This window comes from Colias philodice, chromosome 6 (genome assembly GCF_061535455.1).
Source record: "Colias philodice isolate Cphi_HAF_F1 chromosome 6, ilColPhil1 Martin Lab GWU primary, whole genome shotgun sequence".
In the NCBI taxonomy this organism is placed as follows: domain Eukaryota; kingdom Metazoa; phylum Arthropoda; class Insecta; order Lepidoptera; family Pieridae; genus Colias; species Colias philodice.
Window position 1 is genome coordinate 3,033,723 of NC_143091.1, and position 25,374 is coordinate 3,059,096.

General features: G+C 32.8%; 1 non-coding gene across 1 annotated transcript; it reads right to left on the reverse strand.

The window, feature by feature from the left end:
* Positions 1-24,865: 24,865 nt before the first annotated feature.
* Positions 24,866-25,161, reverse strand: LOC149487549 (signal recognition particle RNA). Its single transcript, XR_016315818.1, has one exon.
* Between the last annotated feature and the right edge of the window lie 213 nt (positions 25,162-25,374).

Here is a 25,374-nt window from a genome sequence, read left to right on the forward strand (position 1 = left end):
CTAATATAATTTTGTTATCAAAATTAAATACCTATAAATAACATAAGTCAATATTATTCAGACATTTTCGCTTTGTATGCTAAGCAGAAAATAAAATGTATCTATAGGTAAATAAAATAATGCACGAGCTTTTTCCATATAACGGTTTATCTTATTCATCATTGTCCAGTAAAGGCCTGATAGCAACTAAGTAAGTAAAATGCACACTTATTTAGCGCGAACTTTTATGCGTGACAAAGAAATATTAAAGCATTAAGAACGACACCAGACCTTTATTTTATGTCGAAAGGCACGACAAGGACTTTAATCTCTCCTTTTTTCAACTGACAATTTATAACATTGGATTAGGCTGAATCTTAGATTAGCCTTCAAGAAAGCCTAGAATTAAATCGCACTGTTTCGCATTTTACCTTGTCAGCTGCTATGTATGAGCGCGATCTAGACAAAGTTAAAATTTAAATGCATTTACTCTAGTTTAGTTTTATTCAAATTGTCTATTTTATCGTGTCCAACAACCAACACGTTTAGAAGCATTGCATCAACTAGGACTAAAACTATGCAAATTGAGTTCTAAAGTGTACGTGACCAAGCCCTTATCACAATCACTAAAATAATTACCGCGAAAGACCGTGGGAGCGAGCCTGAAGGTCACACGGAACGGAGGTCCTGCAAACGCTGAAAGTCATATTTATATGCGATAAAAAGATCGTACGTAACCTTGATTCCAAACACGTAATATGTGCCAATTTGACGAAAAAATTCTGCAACGACATTACTCTGAAATTAACTGGAGTGGCGATATGTTTTATCTTAGATTTATTGTGCTTTTTATGCGTTTGTTTGTGAAGGAGACAGGTCATCTGATTGTTACTGTCACCCATAGCGAGGGTTAGATTTGCAACATTCTGTCACGAGAGCACTGAACGTTCTAGAAAGATCTCGAAGAAAAAGATTAAATTATTTAAGACAAGTTAATTCTAGAACTGGAATGCGGCAACAAAACTATTTACAGTTTTGGTGGGTAGTAAATATTTCAATAGAAGTTGTTGATCAAAAACCTTTATTTGAATTGCAAATATCGTTCATCTTATTTAAAGAGGATTGGACTGTATGGAGTAAGGACTTACACGTAGATAGTAGACTCTATATCCCATTTTTCATGGAAATCACGACATGCTTTCTCTTGAACCCAATATAAAGACACAAAAACCAACTGATTGCATTTATTAATAAGAGAAAGAAAAAATTCAATTAATTTTTAGGTTTTTAAAAGAACTTCAAACTAGATAAACATTCAGTTATAATATCTATCAAATGAAATAAGATTATATTTCTTATTCAAATTCTGGCGCCTAGGAGTACCTACTATAGGAGTATAGGATAATTTAATAAAATGCGCTGTACTCTTCCCGAACTCTTACAACAACTTATGGGTGACATTATGCACCCAAAACTCATCAATTTCTACTACTTATATTCAACTTCAAAATATTATTGAAAAATCTACCTCGATTTATCTCAAAAGTTTAAGTCATTCTCTCTAGACATGGACCACATTGTACTCCCGGAGCTAGGCACGCGGAAATTCGAACGCTTACAAAAATTTACGACGTAACACGAATCGCACGCTCGTGACGCCAGATTATATCGAACGGGAATGCTTTACACCAGTTAACTTTGAACACTAAATACATACGACTATGACTTTTATTACCATATGCAGCGAGACGAATATCGCGTGCTGAAATATTTATTGCAAACTGCATTGGGTTTATTGTACTTCGCTTTTGTTTAATCTGCAAATAATTCTTGAAATATTTTAGTTATTTTGCACTGGAGTTTACAAGATTGAATGGGGAAGTGGAAAACGTGCTCTTCTTTATGAATGGCTTATGATTATTGATAATGCTGAGTTTGTTATTGTAAGGATACCTGTATCCTGAAATCATATATGCTATGTTTACCACTGGTGTTTTTATTCATAAATATCTTTTAGATATAAGTTTTATGTTTGTGACATCTTCAAAAGGTACTAGGTAGAGATAGTTATTGAAGTGTTATTATTAAATATAAAGTTCTTTTAACGAACTGTAACAATATATTTCTCACAAACTGTAAATACCTAATTAACAAGATTCTACGCCAATTTACAGATAGTTTAGAAATTGATTATTTATTAATAGAATGTCAATCAAATTGAAAAAATATCGTTGTATTTCATCATTCCATCTAACTGCCCGATATGATGTACAAACAATTGACCAATTCCCAAATACACCGTAAACCGTTAACTAAAGAAATAATTAATAAAATCACGATTAATTACGAAAAATGTTAATCTGCGTAACGCCATTCTGTCGGACATGCAACGACCTTGCGACGACCTTTTCAACAACTGTTGAACCCTTTCAACTATCACCTGGTTTCGAGTGGACTATATAGTAATTAAAACAATCAATTTTAGCACTTAACTCGTAATATCAGAGTACACATTCCCATGATAGAGCGCTTAATTTTTCCGTCTTACATATTGACGTCCGCATAAAATACCTTCAGCATATCCTGTATAATATTATCTTGACTTATACGTATTAAATTCATAAGTATATTAATTTTATGGCTTTGGAATCTTTACTTTAAATCTCTACTTTTATGGTTAAACGTTCTTATAAGTAACATCGACTATTTACCTAATTAGTAATAGTTCACATATTCTACGTACATAGCAGGCGCATCATTAAACATTATGGACACAGACGTATGCCTAAAAATCCTTGAAATAAACAACTAAGTAAGATTGTATGCATATTCGGTATACTTTTACTTTAACTGGGCTATATGTTCAACTGTATAAAAAAAATAACAAATAGACAAATACTGGAATTTTTCTCTTCAAGGAGTACAGCTACTTTACTTACTGTTCAAATAAGTTGCATGCTCTTTCTATGTTAGATAAATTACTAAATTATATCTAATGCCTCTTCAAAATTATTGTGCACTTAAAAAAAATATTCACACAAAAACTACATAACAATATTTACACACTACTATGTGAATATTCTAGTAGATATTTTGAAATCCTAGACATTTTAACAACTATTTTAAACTAGACGGTTCCCACAATTTGAAACTATAACAACACCTTAGTCGCTAAAATATGACTAAACATTTCAAAAATAAACCATAAGCGTAGCAATTATGTTGCTTGCCAATTTCAGTGCAAATTATCTCCTAACAAAGCAAGTGAGACTGCCCAGAAACCGCAAGCCTTGTAAGGGAGCCTTGAAAATTAGAAACGTACGAATAATTACTGTTCTCTAACCATTTACACAGAATATTCTTATAAGGAAACTGTAATGATTACCACGGCAACTATTGTTCCAGTAATGTTGCACGTAGTAAGTTATTGTTTTTATCTATTAATCTGTGAACTATCTATGAGCTTGAACAACAAAATCTCTATTACGATAGCCTACTTTACCACGCCCTATCAGATAACGGAGCGACGTAAGAAACGTAGAAACGATCAATCTAAACAGATATAAATTATATCGTGCAATGCTAATAACAGGCTCGTTGAGAACTTTAGATATATTAAGCCTATAATGAATCCAGGGATATAATGTCGCTGCTTAACATATAATGTTTTGCAATAGATAAAGCCCTGGAAATTTATTTCACAAACTGTGTGTTATAAAAGCGAATGTAAGAGTCATTCATCTAGCTTTAAACCAAATATCTTAAACAAATACCGATCAGTACCTATCACGCCTGTTTTCAATGTAAACTTTTAAACATTTGGTAACAAATACGTACTAAAGCTATTGTATTGCACAAAGTCGTAAACTCGAATGCCTGTGGTCTTGCACATGCTATAAATTTTCAAATAATAACGAGATTGAGCAACCAAAGCGAATTTCTTGATACATGCCGGTGCTATGGGCAATGGCAATTGTAAGGTTGTAGGTACCTTGTTACAGATTACATATTTGCAGGAAAATTACATAGGAGCGAGGAAAAAACGTCTATATAGTTGTTGAAATATTATTTGATATTCGTTTATTTTGTGGTTAACTCCTTGTGGAATGTTATGGGAACGGAGATAGAAATGGAATTACACGAAAGCGTAAGAACGAATAAAAAACAAGTTTTATATAAGTTTCTGCAACCAAGCCTTATTGAATACAATTAGATATTACAGCTCTATCCTCAAATACCTTATAACAACTAAATACATAGATTCGTAAGTCACTTGACTTTAAAATAAATTAAAATAATCCTTAAAAATACATACAAAATATCTGTAAAGTTCTCATCTTAGTAGGAAGCGCGAACTCTACATTGATGAAATGATATTGCGCTTATCTCGTAAGCCGTGCAATGAATTTTTATTTGTATACTAGCGGTCCGCCCCCGGCTTCGCCCGTGGTACATGTTTACGTTTTCTCTACATAAGAACCATCCTCGTACTTCAAGGAATATAATAAAAAAAGAATTATCGAAATCGGTTCAGCCGTTCTCAAGTTATGCGCTTACCAACACATTTTGCGATTCATTTTTATATATAAGAAGATTCATTTTTATATTTCACTAACTTAAAAGTATCTCAAGCATCCATTTCATAAAAATTTACGTAAACAAACTACACATAATGTATACATTCTAAAGTGTTTGTTTGTTTGAACGCGCTAATCTCAGGAATTACTAGTGCGATTTGAAAAATTCTTTATAAATTGGTTTTAGATCCATTTATTGAGAAAGGCTATATGCTTTATATCATCACGTTAAGACCAACAGGAGCGGAGTTATGCTGGTAAAACCGCAGGGCACATAGTATCTTAATAAAATCTCAAAATATTCAACGATTTTTGGTATAATGTTGCTAAATACAAATATATAATAGTCAAGACTGGCTAGTCCTACAAATTACCAAAAAAAGCATTATCTTCATCTTTTGAAACAAACTCATTTAAAATCCGTCTAATTGCAGCGGTTAAATGCAATAGCAATTACCACATACGACTCGTCAAAAATATTCATTTGCATAACAATGCGTCTATTACAAAAATGTAGTCGCATTTTAGGCAATAGTTGCGAATAATATTCTATGAAGCATTAATCTGTAATGGAAAACTGGTGAAAGTTGTTTTTGTAATCAATATCGCGACTTGTTTAGCCTTCGGTTATTTTTAACCACTGGTTAAGAAAAAAAAATATGTTTTCATATCATACTACTCGATAACTTTTATACATCAGTATTTAGTATTTTCCACTTGGAATTACGGCTCTAGATGAATGTGTAGGTACTGCTTCTAAAATTACTTTTAAAAATCGGAGTCAATACATACAAAAATAATTTACAATAATAATAATCATATCGGTATGTGTAAAGTAGCTATATATTTTTCAGACACATTAAAAAAATGGATTAAATGTGAGCTTTTCGATAAATTAAGTCGGAAATAATTTTAGTACATTTTGAAATATTTAATCCCATTGCCATCGGAATTATCTCACAGCATTTAACTACCGCTTCAATAAAAAATATTTTTCAGAAATTCTTAAAAGAAAATCCTTGATAATTACTTTAATCCATTCATTTCTCGGCGTCTTATAATGCATATTGCATAATTATACAGGATGGAAATTTCCTAGACTGGGGGGAGAAGTGCTTGAAATACTGGAGATAGCAAAATTTTCTGAAAGGAAACATTCCTTTTAAAAAGAAACAGATCTGCACTGACACGACCGTTTACTTTCCTTCCAGGGCCCATTAAAAATTTCCACCCTGTATACCTACAAATGCGTGTAAATAATACATTAAACACTTGACCGTAATTTGAAGCTTACTTCATTGAGAAGGCACCTAGCTTTTTCCGCCTATTCTTCCCTCTCTTTCCGTTGTATGTATGCTATCTCTCTCGCACACCTCTCCACCAGGTGGCGGGGCGCACGATAATGTCGGGCGCTGGATGTTTTTCATTGGCGTCTAGCTTCCGCCGCGAGAAGGTTGTCTACAAGACTACAACCTTGGTGCTATTAAGTATTAAGTATTGCTTAAAGCAAGTGCTAAAAGTGTTAAAAAGTGTATCCCGTCGGATCGGTACAGTGAGTTATTTTTACATCTATTCTAATAATATTTTACTTAAAAATGAGTAAAAATCTTTAGAGTCAACGGTATAATCGTTGGACTTTATTTAAAATGCTGAGGTTTTTAATGAATCCTTCAGCAATAGTTTATTTTTCAATATGCTTAAATACTTAATAGCATGAATAAAGATATTTAAAATTAACGATACACCGTTACATTTTACTTGAAATAGTAACTTTTCTTTTGAAATATTTCATTATGCAATATGTACTAATTAATATTTGAATTTTTAATACTGTGAGTAAAGCTATTTTAACGGTGTTACCGTTCGGCTTTACTCGAATCGTTAATATTACTTTTGTGATTATTTGATATTACTAGATATATCAAATACCCTCTCTTGTATATAGATATTTTTAATATTTTATTTCATTTTTAATAATGTGTTTTTATTACAAGGGTACAAGTGAATTTTTCGTGGAAAAATTACAATTAATACTTAGTATGGATATGAGCCAACTCAAAGCTTTACAGGCATACAATCCATTGCTACGACTTTATTACATTGTCGTTATCGCTAGGAACGGTTCGGAATTCCTATCATAGTTTATTACTAAAAATTATCGAACGAGATGAGTCAGCTCCAAGAAGTCACGACATGTCAGAACACGTTGTGATATTATTTTATAAATCGTACGGGAGTTACCGCTCAACTGAATAATGATGGAATTCGCTCATGTATAGTAGATACGTACCATGAATGTTCCACACATTCAAAACTATCCGTAGTCTATACGTGTCCTTTTATGAGTATTATTCTGATCCGTTTTTATGTGAAAATAGACATATTACACACGGCTAATTTGATTGAAAATTACGTTTCCTATGTTCAAATGATGCAACTTTTTTGTTAAAACGAGTAAGTACCAAAAATTTTACAATTAAATTCTTTGGTTTACTGAACTTGTGCTGAAAGGGTTATCGTATAATAATTATCGAGATATCTTAATATAAATTAGATTTAGATACATTTATTTCAAAGGATTTACAATTCACTTCTAACGTTTTAGAATAATATTATAAACTTGTACACCTTGACAAAAAGTAAAAAATTGCGGGTGAGTGGAGATTATTTTGTGCAATTAAATATAACGTCCTACGACGGTATGGTTCCGTTCGTAAGGAATGTTAACGGATATAAAGCAACTAAATGTTACATCGATTGCATGAACAAAAATAAATATGAATCGAAGTTCATTTTAAAATTTAGTGAATTGATTTGAATTATGAATTTATTAAATGTCGCTAACATTGGAAAATAAGTTAAAGGACCTTGTTAATTGCTATATTATTTAAATGATTATTTACTGCTATTTTTATATTAGCACTAAGGTGTATTCTTGCTCGAAGCAGAATACATAAATGTGGCCACTACTCCTCGCAGGGGTTAGCCAGGTCAAATTCACCCTCGCAGGGTGTCTCTTAAGCATTTTTTGGCAGGCCCTACTTATTTCTAGTTACAAACATCCCTCGCGCAGCTGTCGCTCGCAGGGAAATGGTGCAAATGTATATCGGCCCTCGCGGGGCTTTGATTACAATCGTCCCTCACGGAAAAGATGGTGCGAATATATATCAGCCCTCGCGGGGCTTTGATTACAACCGTCCCTCATGGAGAAATGGTGCAAATATATATCAGCCCTCGCGGGGCTTTGATTACAACAGTACCTCACGGAGACATGGTGCAAATATAATTATATCAGCCTTCGCGGGGCTTTGATAACAACCGTCCCCACGGGGAAATGGTGCAAATATATATCAGCCCTCGCGGGGCTTTAATGGCGATTGGTGCAAATATACAAAGGATTGATCATTAAAATGATCATAGATATTTGCTTTTGTCAACGAGGACCCACGAAAGAAGTTTTGGATATGACCGTATCGGATCTTCACTCTTCTAAGGTAGGTAGAAAAAGGTTTTGAAATCTACTTCACAGTGGGCAGTATAGTAAATGACCTAATAAATACAATAAAGGTTAGATACGTCAAATAATGGGCGCATGAAATTGATACTTCGTATCCTGAAAGTTTACGCTTCAGGAATCAGGAAACCACCATTGGTTTACCAATTATGGAAATTGGAATTGAACAAATTGTATTTACCAATGCAAAGCCTAATCACAACAAAGGAAGGCGAGTCGGATCAAATATCATCTCGCAGATGATTTGAGGCGGTGGTTTCGAGGATTGTCACCAAGCCTTGTGTCAACGGTATGTTTGGTATCGTAACTAAATGGCACTAGCCGACCAATTTTCATATACAAACATCGGAAGAGATTTTTTAATCGCAAAGCGATTGAATGTAACAAATGACGATTGATTACGTATAGTTGACCTCTCATAGGCCTATTTTAGTTGCCCGGTCTTGTAGGCAATTTATTTGACTCGTTTTTCAACCCATTTGACCTCATTATTGCACCCATGAGATTTTTCTTCGGGGCTCAAACAATAAATCGCTGAGGGATTAGGATAATCGTTTGTTAGACAAGTTTTTTTGTCATCCCACCAGGATTATTATATTGTATAATAAAGTTATATACAACTATTAACGTAAAACGTTTAAGTACTCAACGAATGCTGAGAATACTGACTGTTGAGTTACATAGGATAGAGGATAAATAACGGAAAGTCAATCTTTCCAAACAAAAGCCTCTTATTATTAGATATTACTTGGAACCCCTACCCTTAACGAGAAAGCTCTGCCAAATGACTTCTCATTTCTTTGCTTTGAGGGGGGGGGGGGGGGCAATAAATGAAATGTACAGGCTATACGGCTTTTAAAATATAAGTCTGGTAAGCGAACTAAACTTTGCTGGTTTAGTTCTTGCTATATCGCTATCCGTGCCTGCTTCTCGTGTTTACGGGTGAATTAAGTTTATCAATAGTCATAAATGCAATGCTATTCAGAGGATATACTGCATTTAAAACATGACAAAGTCTGGTAAGCGAACTAAACTTTGCTAGTTTAGTTCTTGCTATATCGCTGTCCGTGGCTGCCTCGCGTGTTTACGGATGAATAAAGTAATGTCCTGTTTTCGCATCCACAGCTAACTGTCCTATAATCTTAACACAGATTCATTCGACATAGCTCCCCACGAGCTCAGTTCTTCATTTTTGCACTCGCACAACTGTGGACAACACAAGAGCAATGCCTCCATTGGTAGCAGTTACAATCAAGGGATAACTAACCTTAGGCTAGCCATATTACGGATGTTGGAACAACCGACTATATTCAGGGCAATTTTCTTTGTTCAGTGTAACGTTTAGACTGTCGTAGCATTCCTACGGAACAAAGATGGGATCAGATCTGCATCCTTAATGCAGTTAATCGAAAGGAGATACTTTCAGACGACGATAGTATTCAAAACCCACCATATTACTTAACATAATAATGCATAGTTAAGCTTATAATCTCTCTTGCCATTATCCTGCAGCAGAATTCCTTGGCGATAATTTATCCTCGTTAGAACGAGCAAGGGTTGTTACGATAATATGAGAAATCCTAGTCAGTTAGAGACCTGAACGACGCGATAGAGTACCGCTATTTCAGTAGTAGTAACACCTAGAAGGGTGAAGGTATTCTGGAAAGCGGAACTGAAGGCCCGGTCAGCAGCATCAGCCACCTAATAGACAGTGTTCAGTGCTGCACCACTATAATCTGCAAAATGACTCTGACGGTATTAAAATGTGGAGTACATTTTCAAAATATCAAATGATATAGTTGGAATAAAAATCCTATTTGCCTCCGTCTATCCAAAAGACATACGGAGTAGCTAGTAGTAGTTGGTTGAATTAGAATAAAGTAACTATAGTTAAAATCCTTTGTTACTGACTGGATAAATTTGGCTCTTTTCCTATCTGACGTTCATATAGCTGTTGACTGCCTAGTGTTGTGCACAAACACTATTATTATAAACTAGCGGTCCGCCCCGGCTTCGCTCGTGGTACTTACGTTTTCTCTACATAAAAACCATCCTCGTACTTCAAGGAATATAAAAAGAATTATCGAAATCGGTTCAGCCGTTCTCGAGTTATGCGCTTACCAACACATTTTGCGATTCATTTTTTAGGGTTCCGTAGCCAAAATGGCAAAAACGGAACCCTTATAGTTTCGTCATGTCCGTCTGTCCGTCTGTCCGTCTGTCCGTCTGTCACAGCCGATTTACTCGGAAACTATAAGTACTACAGTGATGAAATTTGATGGGAATATGTGTTGTATGAACCGCTACAAAAATATGACACTAAATAGTAAAAAAAAGAATTGGGGGTGGGGCCCCCCATACATGTAACTGAGGGATGAAATTTTTTTTTTCGATGTACATACCCGTGTGGGGTATCAATGGAAAGGTCTTTTAAAATGATATAAAGTTTTCTAAAAAACATTTTTCTTAAAGTGAACGGTTTTTGAGATATCAGCTCTCAAAGTCGTAAAAAGTATGTCCCCCCCCCTCTATTTTTATAACTACGGGGTATAAAATTCTAAAAAAAATAGAGGTGATGCATGCTAATTAACTCTTTCAACGATTTTTGGTTTGATCAAAGTATCTCTTATAGTTTTTGAGATAGGTTGATTTAACTGTAATTTATTATATTTGCTGCTACGGAACCCTTTGTGCGCGAGCCCGACTCGCACTTGGCCGGTTTTTATATATAAGTATAAGAAGATAAGTCACGTTATGTAGTCCCGAGGCTTTCGGTATATAAGTTCTGATGTAAATCATAATTATATCTTAAAACCGAATTGATTAAAAGTAACGTACTTGGCTGTAGTAATTGCAGTTTTGGGACACAGATAAGCTCCTTATCATTTTAGTCTCTTAAGTTCAGTATATTTGTTTCCAGTACAGAGTTTATGACCTATCAGTTTTAAACAATTCATGCATTGTACTGAAAGTACTAGCCATGTTTAGATTATGATTGGTGGCGTTGGCTCTAAACATTAATAGATACCGCACGGTTTGGTTGGATGTTAAAAATCTGTATTATAATTAAAACCGTTTACCTGTTTTGATATTTTATTGCCTTATTCAAGGGGTGACCTTTTTAAATTTATTTCTGACCCCAAAAGTAAGGACCAAGTTCTCTTCTTGTCCGCTTGTAGCAGGTTGGGTTAAAACTGTGTGAGTTGAGACAGGTGGTAATTCTATGTTAAGATGATTCAATTGTGCTTCTACAGAGTTCTAATTGAATAAATAATGGTTTGAGTTTGAGGTATTTTTGCCTCGTCGGGATCAGCTGTTGCTTCATTTTGTAAGTAACATCTAAATGCGTAATTGAAAGTCGTTACTGGCGCTTTCGCAGATTTACGCTAAAGATAGTGAAAATTGTAGTAACTTTAACTTTTCAAGCCCAAAAGGTTAACTAAGGTACGCTTGAACCAATCTCATAAGTTCTAATACTTTTAATCATTATGATTAACTTTTTGGTTCTTATTTGATTAACTTTTCATCTGGGATTGTTAATATATTATATAATATAAAAATTTGTGTGATTTATTGGTAGGTATACTATCTGCACACCTTACTCTTTCAAATAAAGAAATAAGTAATTACTTATGTATTCAAATTCACATTGGCGTCCATATATTGTACACCAGGTGGGTAACAAGCAGGTCTCAATGAAGTAAGCTTCAAATTACGGTCAAGTGTTTAATAGCTGTGTTTTACCTGAAAATAAAACACATATTAAATACTTACCTATATTTGAAGCTTACACTTAACGTCCACCTGTTGTGGATTTCGACTCAATGAAAAACATCCAGCGCCCGACATTATCGTGCGCCCCGCCACCTGGTGGAGAGGTGTGCGAGAGAGATAGCATACATACAACGGAAAGAGAGGGAAGAATAGGCGGAAAAAGCTAGGTGCCTTCTCAATGAAGTAAGCTTCAAATATAGGTAAGTATTTAATATGTGTTTTATTTTCAGGTAAAACACAGCTATTTGCACAACCGCCTACTGTACCGCGATTTCTTTGTTATTGTACAAATCAGCCCCATTGAAACCACAGGCAATCATGATCGGAACTCAATCAATATCTCGGTAATGAACTGACAGAACGACAATGTTTCAACACAATACATATCATGATGTAAACTGACCTTCGGTTCTGTACATTGCTCAAAAACTATCAAAGATAAATTGACACGCGAAATCGAATATATCGAGAATTTGATCCGTCATTCAATTAAAACTTATAACAATGCAGAGCAATAAGGATATCGTATGCACAATAAGTATTGTTACGTTTTGATAAGAGCTTTTGGTTTAGCAATAACTTGATTACAATAAATGTATATCGACGGTAAAAATGGAAAGCTTCTACTTTTCTGAACCTTTACTATTTGCAAGTAAACAGTAGATAATAATTTATCATACACATTTGCTGTGACAATAATCGATCATGAGCTTTTCTTCTATTTGACTTATTTCTGTTTACTATTTGGGGTTAGTAAAGCGTCAATTTTCTCTTCTTATCGTATATTGTTCTTAAGTTTAAATGATTTTTGTATTAGGATAAAATACATTTGTCACAAGATATTATTTTAGTTTTCATAAATTCCTTAAACATACAGACTCTACATTTGTAATATTAGTCATTTATTCACAAATTTTGACGGAACCTCATTAATTATTCTATGATTTCATCCTATTTTTATTGATATTACCTATATGACAATAAATTTTATATACGTAGGATAAAATCCAAAAAAAAATCTAGTTACATTAACCACGTAAAGTTCAGTAGAAGTTGTCCAATTAACACCAATTGATTTAATAATAAATAATTAAACGACGTAATCAATAATCATGTGTTTTCTACATACATTTAGCAGGTAATAAAACTTTATACTAACACTGTATACGGCCATTAATTATACATGCTGTTTACCTTTTTAAAGCCATAGGAATATAAACTAAAATCGCATACACCTTTTGAGATTAAACTTGTACCCACTATGGAATGATATTTCTATAGATACTGGCCATTAAAATCGTTAGGTCCGATTAGGAAACATTATATTACTTGACATTTCGTAAATGTATAATAATTATAATAGGACAAAAAATAACCTTTTTAATTGTCATTTATAATTTCCTATAGTACAAGTTTATACTATCAGGAAACATGCTCATGTCTCTATGTCCTGTTCAGAATCAATTTCGAATCTAATTAAGTTACTTTTATTCTTCTTGTATTCTTCCTATTTCGAGTACCAATCTTCAAATTACCTACATTCTAAAAATGTGATTCATATGTCAAGTAGTTTAGACTTTAGTTATTTAAAAAAGTAGGAACGGCTAATTATGCAAAAGTAAATAGAAGGACAATTTGAATTAGAAACATTAAATATGAATGGGAAAAGATTGTTCCACTGATACTGTTCAAAGTTAATCACGCGAGCTTTTAAAATAATCTAACGTTTAATATTACTTCAAGCGTCCATCACGCAAACTAAATCAAATAAAAAATATCGATTAATCAAATGTACCGAAGGCTATAATTACCCCAGAAAACAAGTCTGAAGTAATTTAAAAAATTCGAATAATTAACTATAAAATTGTATCGAAAGTGAATGTAGTACATTAAAAAATATAGAATAGTCATTTGCGAAATAATTTATAAGTATTGCTATTTAATTTTATCACGCAGTCTACAAACTACTTAGACCATAAAAACTAGATGACCTTAAAGGCCGATTGAAAAAAAAACACATTTTTATCACCGGAAATCAAAGTTGGCTATGGCATAATTAGTCTAGACGGGCCTTAAAAATAATTATTTTTATAATTTGGTCGTAGTCCAAATATTTAGCAATCCGTAACGGAGTATTTTTTATCGAGATTAAATAATTTATATACTTTTACATGACTCAAATTATTAAATAAATACATTTTTGTGGGCACTTTTCGAGCAATGAATTAATTTTTTTAAGGTAAAATTTAGGTATTTAATTTTATTTAATTAACTTTATTAAAAACAATATTGGTAAGGTTAATTAACAAAGTAACGTGATGTAAGACGCACCGTTTTATTTTAATCAAGTATTCAAATCAACAGATAAAGAATTCAAGTTCAGATGAATAAATCAAGTTTATTTACATTGCACAATGCTTCCAAGTGTTTAAAGTAGATTAAACATACATTCCACAGCAATTAGTGTTAATTTTATTGAACCAAAATATTTCTGACCTTATTATCAAAACTAGTTCGTTAGAATCACTATAAAAGTTTATTAGACTTATAACAAAATCTTTGTTTTTATATCATCGGAAAAAAAGAATATGTATATAAATAAAGTATGTTAAAGTATACTATATAGATTGGTATACTGATTACTGTACATAATTATTATGTTCATATATTTCTTTAGCGAACTCTGCAATGTGAACGATTTGTAGAATTTTTTACTTGAGAGTTGTGATTAGATTCATATTATCCATTTGTCACGGGAACCTGAGAAATTAAAATACATTTTTTAATTTAATATGTTAGAACTTAGAATCCTACATATTATTACTACCAATATTTATTTATTAAGAAATACCTATAGCCGCGTTCGTCAAACAGATGCCTTCGTAACAAGTTCCATCGGCTAATGACTTCTGACACGACATTGACCTAATGTTAAACTAAAATTTGCACATCCTTAGACCGTTTCGTCGAATAAAATATAATATTATAACAGTTGAAATTTGTGAATTAAATATCTATAAATTATGATATACACAATATATTGGTTAAAACGTATATATAATATAAAGTTAAATAGAATAAATTAATATTTATGTAGTCTTTACTATTAAATCTATAATATTGTAGGTACATCGTATCACCAATATCAATAATTCAAACATAAACTGTAATTAAATTTATAGACATTATATTTTTGTCTATGAAAACTAAATGCAACTGACAAAACACAACAAAATTCACTTGAAAAACAATACAAAAATTTATAAAGGAAAAGGCCACCGATCAATCGTTCTTAGAAGCCTTAACATAATCGCTTAATTACAACGTATTGTCTACAATAATTGAAGTCGAATAATTTACCAAATAACCACTTTAATTGAAAAACGATAAACATCAATCAGAATGTTTATTTATTTTGCTTTTGCTAATTACGTCGATATTCTTTAACACTTCCTTCACACTATTCACTATCTACATAAAAGCTTTCAATTGAATTCGTTTCCAATTACCATTTCCTTGTACCTTAATAAATTAACGTATTATATTATAACGTATTATATTTATTTCCGCTTAATCAACGTCTAATACCAAAGCTAAACAGCAAGGACAGTATGATCAATTTATCAAATAAATCCTGCCTTACTTTACGTCAACAATATGAACCAATTTCCAAATGCCAAGGCGTTATGGACATTCCATTACATTGCAACTGGACTCTTATCGACAAACTGACCTTTGGCTAATACAATGCAAGTAATGTACTTTGTAGGATTTATTTCATAATTTGTGTTAGAATTTACAAAAGCTTTAAATCATATGCACGGGAGTTTAAAACGCTGCGTTATTTAGTTTAAATAACTTCAACACAAATGTGAATTCAGTATTTAGAAGTATTTTTGTAGGTATTATATTCGAACTTTCAAAGTCTATGTATGTGTCCTATTTAAACTGAAACCTCTGAAACCGATAGACATTAATTAATAATAATCAATAATTATACACGAGTTACGCGTTCACACTTTTTTCTAAAGGAGGAATTTAAGCGAGGTAATCGTACAATAGTAGTCATTGTGTTTCAAATAAATAATATAGTAAATATGTATATTATGAATAGCTATCAATAACTACCACATGAATAGCTATCAATTTTAAAATAAACACTAAATATTGTTTAAAATTAACTGAACAATCAGTGGAAAATAACTAAAGCTACGCTTGACACGTTGTTCCTTGCTCATTCCAGAAGCTCTGTATGTAAGCACCCTTACAATTTGTGAACTGCTTTCACTGTAATTAATATTAAGAAACAATATACGTAACTATATACTGTTGGTTGTGGGTTTATCTATAATATATGCACAACTGGCCTAGACAATGACGTGTAGTTCTTTCTTATTATGCAATGAAAAGGAATACAGTTTCATGATTTTATAGTTTAAACATAAATATCTAAGTATTCTCACAGACAATCGAAAGTATTGTAAACATTACGGAAATGATAAAGATCGATCGAAAGGATGTTATGATAAACAATAAAACAGAGAGAAAACACGCTATTTTTATTTTAGATAGATAACATAACCACAGTCAACTACAACTTTTTGTGACTTTTTGAATTATTATCAAATTAACAAAGTAATAACTAATAAACAATGACCGATTTACTCGTTTGCCTTCAGCTACTTGCTCTACGGCTTGCTTTATCTAATGAACAAAACAACATAGAGTAATTGATTTTAATCAAAGTCGTCAAAGTGTTAGTTTATTATGATAATTACGGTTCAAGCTTCCAACAAGTTCTAGACTCAGTTCCCACAGCATTGAAATCAGAACATTACTTGGAAAATTGCTGGGCTTGACTTAATTTATTATAAAATTATTTATACGATTGCCATAAAATATGTTACTATTGATCCGATACTTCATTCTTGATCTTAGACCGCTCATAGTGCTGATTTGTTAATAAATTTTTCATAATATGATCAATAAATATTGGTATTTCAGATTCTGTAATATTTTAGGCAAAAATTATAAGTTAAATGTAGTGTTTATTGTTTATCGAGATATCCAGTGTAGGGGTGGTGGCAGGCAGATAAACTTCATTTACATATTCATACATGTATGTTTTAACAGTAACAATACTTTATAGTTCATACATGTATGTTTTAACAGTAACAATACTTAATACTTCCTAGTAATATAAATGTGACATAATGCAAGTTCACCCACTTAACGAATGGAATCATTCAATCATCTGACGTAAATTCGATATTGATTCCTGTCCCCTTATATCAATAGGATCTAGCCATACCATCTGATGCTATTTGGTAACCTGTCAAGCAGTCAGGTACATTGTGCCATTGTTTGCAGTGCCGAACTATCAGCTATTCTAATACTTGCGAAATCAAGTGACATTCGATCGCGTTCCGATACGAAATTGAATGGAATTTGCATTTCACAGTGGGTGTTTCCTTGTTCATTCACCGCTGGGAAATGTGCATAATTCATTCGTTCATATTGTAGTAGGTACACACTATCTGATCGGCGGTTAAGGAAATGTACTGCATTCAATACGTGGAATCTAACTGTTTATTTCATGCCATCAGTGGATTCCTGTTTACATAGGTACTGAAGCGGGAATATTTATTGTAAGTGCATATGCATACGGTTGAATACATATTTTAGAGCTTTTTTTAGGCGGCGGCATTTCCCTGTTGCATAAAATTGACATGGCGTAGACGTAGACATAGAATAGATATCATATTCATTTTGTGAAGAAAAAAACATAAACATAAAATAACATAAACACAATAAAACATAACATAACTCAGAACTTCTTACATATGAATCAATAGTTACCAAATATTTTCTAGTATAGTATAACATCTCAAAGTATTTCGACTTGAAAAATGATTTAATTAGATAAAAAAATGACGTGTGGCACTCGGGAACTGCCGCGGTAAAGCTATTGCATAGCATGCCTTCAAGCCACACCTCCGAGCCCGTCGGAGTGGGGAGCGTGAGGTTTTTTCGTTACGGAATTTCTCGATTCGGTCCCCGCGCTCAAGGCCCGCGATAGAAGCTATGCAATAGCTTAAAAATATGTTTAATTAGATCAGTGATCGATTTTTCGTTGTTCCTTGTTCACTTTAAAAAATAATTTAGACATAGCACATAAAATTACTTGCAAATTTTAGCACCAAAGTTAAAGTATTTTTTTTAGCTATAGTATAATTGCAGATCATTAGCCGATATGTTCATGCAAAAAATACATATTCGATCGCTATTTCTAGAGCGATCATTCAACGTACTAACGAATGACATTATCATATTATAACAGCGGCTGTAATACAAAATCTTTACCCTTATATGTAGATTTAGCGTAGTCGCATACTTGTATAACTCCAATAGCTGGTACCTGGCCAAGGCCTGCCAGTCACCATGCTTGTGCTCTAGCAAAAACATTTGATACGAATTACATTTCTTATGACATTTCGACATACAAATAAATATCACAAGTAAATTGTGCAAACTATGTTATTTATTATAGACAGATATTCATATTAACATATTACTAGGTTATTGTTAGCTAATCAAATTATATGAAGACTTTATTTCGCAACTGTAGAGTTCTTTCGATAAATTCTATTCATCGAAATATATTTAACAAAAAAATATGAATTTCTCAATAGGTACATAATACATGGTACTATATAAAGCAACGGTTTTAAATATATCTTCTAAATAAAATTTAACGTTAAACCCACATATTATCTACATAATATAGTTTCAGCGTTTATGCGCTACAAGAAAAAGTTTAATTTCGTTTAATTAGTAGAGATAATATCTAACAATGCAGATAAATTCTACGAATCCCAAACAAAGTGCATTTGTTGTTTCGACAGCACACGTCTATTACAAACATTTGATAATACCCTATTCTTCACTATTACCTCATCGTACGAAATACACGCGAATATGGGAAACTGTGCATAATGCGAAAAAAACTTATATATTGACAGTAACAATAGAATTTCAAAGCGGTTTAGCAATCTCAAATGCCTGTCCATTGTAATGAGGAAATCGATTTTTATTACTTTGACTTAATGTTATATTCGTGAGTAAATTTCATTAAATAACTAATTTTTGTAATTACTTTTAATCAAATTTGACTGTCCTCGAGTAATTTTATATAAAATATATACGATAATAACTCAAATCGAATGAACCCAGTATACAAGAGCTGACAAAATACGTTTATTTTTCAAATAAACAAAACATAGTTCGATCGTGCTATATTTATGTAACCAATAACACCTACCGAATCGCGACACGCATTTTTAATTCGAAGGCAAAAACAATTGAAACAAAATCGTGACATTGTAAACATGACCCGCGTGAAAAGGTTATGTCAATTATCAGATCTATGAAAACTGCATTACAAGAAAAACATAAGAATAGGTAACACACGCTAACTAAATTATCCAACACATATATTTCACAACCCTTCATTGAACAGAAGGCTGATTTCGACACCCCGTATCATCATCTTTTGCGTGTAGCATTGTCACTTAACTTCTAATTCGCTAACAAAATGTTTCACGTCGATAAACGATAGCCTTCGTTCGGAAATGACAAAAGGCATGTCAGTTGCAACATAGAGTCACACAAGTTCAATGGTAAATCTGTATCGATTAAAAGGTCACATCAGATCAAATATTCGGCTTGCAAATATGCGCACGGTTTTAGAGTTGTTTGTTGTTCCACTTTCTGAGAAGTAGGTACAGTTGTACAAGTGTAAATCAATGCTTATTCGTGGGATTGTCTATTTTGTTAAACTAATAATCCACAAAGTAGATTTTATGAATAGTAATACTAATTACTAATAGACTCTGTAGTGCAAAAAGTGAATTATATTAACTCGTAAGATCTTATATTTAGGTTAACTTAGGTATATATCCATAAGCTTTTGGCAACTTCTGGAATAAACGGTTTGAAGCAAAACTAATCGTTTTAATTTTACCCATATAAAACTACAAATGTAAAATACCGTCTAATTATGACTTAAATTAGCAGATAAAATCAAATTTCCAGAATTCCCTTGGATTTCTCATCATGCTGCGTACTCCCAGATTTAATTCATGTAGTACGTACCTACACAATATGGCAATGTCATTTCCATCACGATTACACGTTGCTCGAACACGTCGTGTCAATGTTCGATTTTGTATCGATGACTCTGTCAAAATTAAATCGATCAAGGTCATGCTTTTGTCTCCTCAGTAGGCTTGTAATTAATGAAAAATATCATTAGAACCTTTGATGCATGACTTTTATAAGTGATTGTTGCAATATGACAAATTGAAATAGAAAACACTTAATCTTATTGAGACATTAATATCAAGGTTCCTGTGTTGTTACCATTACTGTATGCAACTAGAACCTTATAGCTACATATTGTAATGGACGCGTGTTCAAATCAGTTAATTGATAAAACGTTTTGTTTTGTTTCATGCCACATAATTATAGAGATAGAGTGGATATTTTTTTTTTTTAAGTGACCTATAAAATTTCTGTGCACCAATGATTCGACACTATTTTGTCTTCGTCGTTTTATCTATTGGAAATCCGGTTCATATTACTTATTATTAATAACACTTTTTTTTCTTTTCCTGTTCTATCGTGTAACAATTGTAATGATTATACGAATTTCCATCCGCTCTTTCATTTCCTCGAGGCTCACGGTTCTATTAATATCCTTCTCCAATATTTTCTGCAGACCAGACGGAATAACATAACGCCCATACAAACTGCCTTGCGAATACATAATATTAGTATGGATATGATGTCTGTAAAAATAGAGCAGGTGACTCAGCCGTTAAGGCCTCCGACTTAAATCAGAAAGCCCCCGACTATCGGTGCTAGACGAACGTGCCAAAAATTTTAAATGAAATTTGGAGTTTCGAGATCATGATGAAACCAGCCAGTCGTGGAACCAAAAAAATTGCGTCATCCATCAACCCGGACTTGGCCAACTTGGTAGACCATGGCCAAATCTCTCTAGGGGGTGTACCCGCAATAAATTGTATAAATAAATAAAAAATTATTTATTATATTAAAAACGCGCTGTTATATTTTTAAGCATAAGTATCTTTTCTTACCATCCACTTTACAGAGGAATGAATTAATCGTTAAGTATAACTAGAGAAATAAATACTTCAACCTCAAAGTAATTACATACCATACAGCCAGATAACAGTAATGCAAAGTAATTGTTCTTTAAGAATACGCTTAATAGCCGGTCTACATATGTATTAAGTTTTAATGGGATACAGTAAGAGTGCGTATAGGTGGCGAGGTTAAGTGAATAGTTTTAGGTGACCTCAAGTTAAGGTTATCCTTTTAATTACAATAACACCTCATTTAGTGCGAAACTTTGGTACAATGTAATCGCATGTATCTGTAGCTTTGTGTTGCAATAATATTGTTAGTTTAATGCATTACGTGTTATTGTGTGGGGAGATAAGAAACAATACATGCAGTTAGCGCGGCCTAATAGTTAAGGCGAAAAGTATTGGTCAAGCTTAGATCTTACTGAAGGATAAGCTGGGCCTTTATGTGTTTAGTTTAGTTGGCAGCATGATCACGTGTAGAGCAAGCTCTAATTATTCAAACAATTTTTTTTTCGACTAATTACAACTGCCTTTTTTTTTACAAAACACACGCCTGTAAAACTGATGAAAATGTTGCCTTACTAGCAGTGCTACATGCAAACATCTAAATTAGGTCAACAGAAATGTTGGAAATTTTAATTCATTTTCACCTATTTTCCATAACATTTCAAATCCAAATACCTACATTGTGTAACTTGGAAATAAATCGAAAATAATATAAGAATGAAATATCTAATCAAAATTGTAAACACCATAGGTAATAAAACTGATTAAAAGAAAATTGACTACGAGTGACTATGAATATCATGAAGAACAGAATTAAATTAAAAAAATTTAAATTATATAGTACCTACTAGAGCAGGCTCCAAGGATATGTTCGTTTGCACAAAAAGCGGACCTAAATCTGACTTCTGATATATTATATTGTATAGATCCCAGACATCCTATAGACAGATGTTGCCAACCAGTTTTGTGGTCCCCCTCTCCCCACCCCGGTAATTAAATATGGCATAGGTACAAAGAAAAAAATAAAAATTTCCAAAACATGCCGTGTGGGGAATCAAATGAAAGAGCTTATTGAGTAGATCACGAATATATAGCATACTATAACATTTCTTACACTTTCTCTAGGATTTTTTAGAAAATTTACGAAAATGCTCCATTTTTGAGTTAACTTTAAACCACTATAGATTGAAAACTCATGAATATATTTTTTAAATTATTATTTTAAATAATTAACAATAGTCCATTGTTTACTATTCAATAGTTCGTAATATAATATAAGTGAGCTATAATATGTATGTGGTGCATTTGATGACCCCACAAAATGTTTTAAATTGCAAGGCGCAACTTTCACTGAAGTTACCGATTTGAAATCGAATCACACAGAGGCTGATTCAAGAATGTTCTGCCATATTTTTCATTCTGTCAGACACAACGACAGTGCAGAGATAATTATTCTAAGCCCTGACACCGATATTTTTGTATAAGGCCTTTATTTCTGGCATAAACTTGAAAATATACTCGCCATCTTTGAATGCTCCCCCACTCCCCCATGCAACTATTTCACTGTATGAACTCTTGAATCGTAAACAATGGACTATTGTTAATTATTTAAAATAATAATTTAAAAAATATATTCATGAGTTTTCAATCTATAGTGGTTTAAAGTTAACTCAAAAATGGAGCATTTTTGTAAATTTTCTAAAAAATCTTAGAGAAAGTGTAAGAAATGTTATAGTGTGCTATATATTCGTGATCTACTTAATAAGCTCTTTCATTTGATACCCCACACGACATGTTTTGGAAATTTTTATTTTATTCTTTGTATGCCATATTTAATTATCGGGGTGGGGAGAGGGGGACCACAAAACTGGTTGGCAACATATGTCTATAGGATGTCTGGGATCTATACAATATATATCAGAAGTCAGATTTAGGTCCACTATTTTTGCAAACGAAACTCCACTGAGAGTCCGGTCTATACGCTATTGAATTGCACGCCAAATTGTACAATGTACATTGTACATATAACAAAGGTTTCATAATTTAAAAAATGACATTTATATTCCACAGATTATAAATCTGGTTTAGGATTTGAAAGCCTTTTCATATCGGAACCTATTCTTTAAGCAGTCGATACTTACACAACGCTCGTGAAAGGAGCTATTATGTAATTCTTATCACCAGTGCACTATTTTTGGTCAATATCGGCCGGCTTTAATATTATTTAATGTAATGATTATGACGCAAATGTCATTTTAATGCAGTTCAAACTGGTTATACGTATTAAAGCTTAAATGCAATTCAATGAAGTAGAAGGTATTATAAATATTTAATTGTACATAGTTTATTGAAAAAACTGATAACGATATTAATAAGGGTTATTAAACATTATTAAACAGAGATTCCTATTTTTATTAACGTCTATCGGGGAATGCTTTCAAAAAATACGCAGATCACACGATTTACAATGTTGGTCAGTCATGTATGTATTTGTTTTCGCATACCAAATCATCAATGAACTAATAATGAATGACTAAAAAATATAACCTGTCTTGTGAAAATATGAATTTGCATTATATATTCATATTTTAAGTAATGTGTGGTAAAAATATAAATAATTCACATGCAAATACGTATGAACTAATTTACAATATTGAACTCACATTGAACTAAATACTTACTCGTATTACAATAGATTACAAAATGTTATGACTTTAATTTTTATTTTATAGCATAGTCATAGTGTTTAGTTATACTTGTATACCTACGTAGTATATTATTATTAGTCTGTGGTTATACCTATAGATAGTTACGCAGTAAAGAGTAGGTACAAGGTACCTAATTTACTCAATTATTTTATAATAGCTTTAGCTTTTAGGTACCCAGATCGAAAACAATTGTGTAGTATCTTTGAACGAAATTTATAAGGACTTTAATCACTAAGAGCCAGCGCGCACGAGCAACTTTGTCTCCGCAACTATTTTGTCTCTCCCATCAATTTGTATGGGGAGTTGCGTCGCTACGTGCGCGCACTTTCATACTAGCCCATGGGTGGGAGAGACAAAATAGTTGCGGAGACAAAAAAGTTGCGGAGACAAAGTTGCTCGTGCGCGCACTGTCTTACAACAATAATTTAATCCTATAGACATGACATTGCATTTTAAAAACGTGATATATTTAATACAATTAAGGTCATTCCTATACCTAAATCTTAAATCTAAATCCGCTATCAACACTAGGTATGTTCCGAAACGTGACCAATCCCACCCGCTATCAAAATCAATGTCCAGCACAATAGTATCCCATTAAAATAATTAATTATGGTACTTATTAAGTTAACAAATAAATACAATACATATGTAGCAATCCGCAATAGCTATTGTTTCCTTAAAATGAGGTTTAATATTATCTTGAGAAGGTTGATTTTACATTGTAGTAACGGTCAAATAATTGGGTCCACTCAAATGGGCGTAGTACGTGGTAGTACATTGAAAGGACTTCAAATGGACCTTGAGATTTGAAAGTGCACTACACAAGTATACAACCGGAACGCATTTACCTGTCTCTGAAGTCTACATTTTGTGATCTTGTGAGTTTCTAGAATTTATTTCGCTGTTGTTGAATATTCTTGATATCCCACGTTGAACTCTTTTAATTCTGTCCAGTGCTGAAATAAAAAATAAAACCAATATTCTATAGTCTATAATAATATTATGTACTCTATTAAAGCGAGCCATATTTGTAGTTTTTCATTGAAGACCACAAAGAAAACTAACGAAACAAAAAAAACAGAACACATACCTAGGTACTTTATATTTTCACTTTCAAATTAAATGGAAGCAAAAGGAACGGGTCTGATTGTATTGGTCGGGCTGATACTGAGCGTCCACTCCCGGCCGCTATCCCACTACTGCCCGATACGGGGACTTTTGGCTGCTGGGTTTCCCCCCTGGCCCGGTTCGCCCCTCCTTAGTTAACCTGCACCCCCCAGACTCCTCCGGGGGGTCCATATTAATACCAGGCTTAGTGTGGACGTCCAGTCAACATGGACCACACAGCACCAGGACTCCCGACCTCAAACCATCCTCCGAGCCCGACCTCCGAGTAGCCGGATTACAGGAGACGCCACGCTCCCAGTCGAAGTATATCGCGAAATTTTGAAACAGTTGAAAAAATATAGGCACCAAGTTCAAATCATAAATGGATTTTGATAGCAAATAGCAATTTGTTATCATCAATTTAACAACTATATATTATTTAATACTTTGTATTGTTTTTTTTATATTTTATTATTCAATTTTACAATTATGCACTATTCATTTCTACAGTTTGATTATTTAAAAAATTAAAT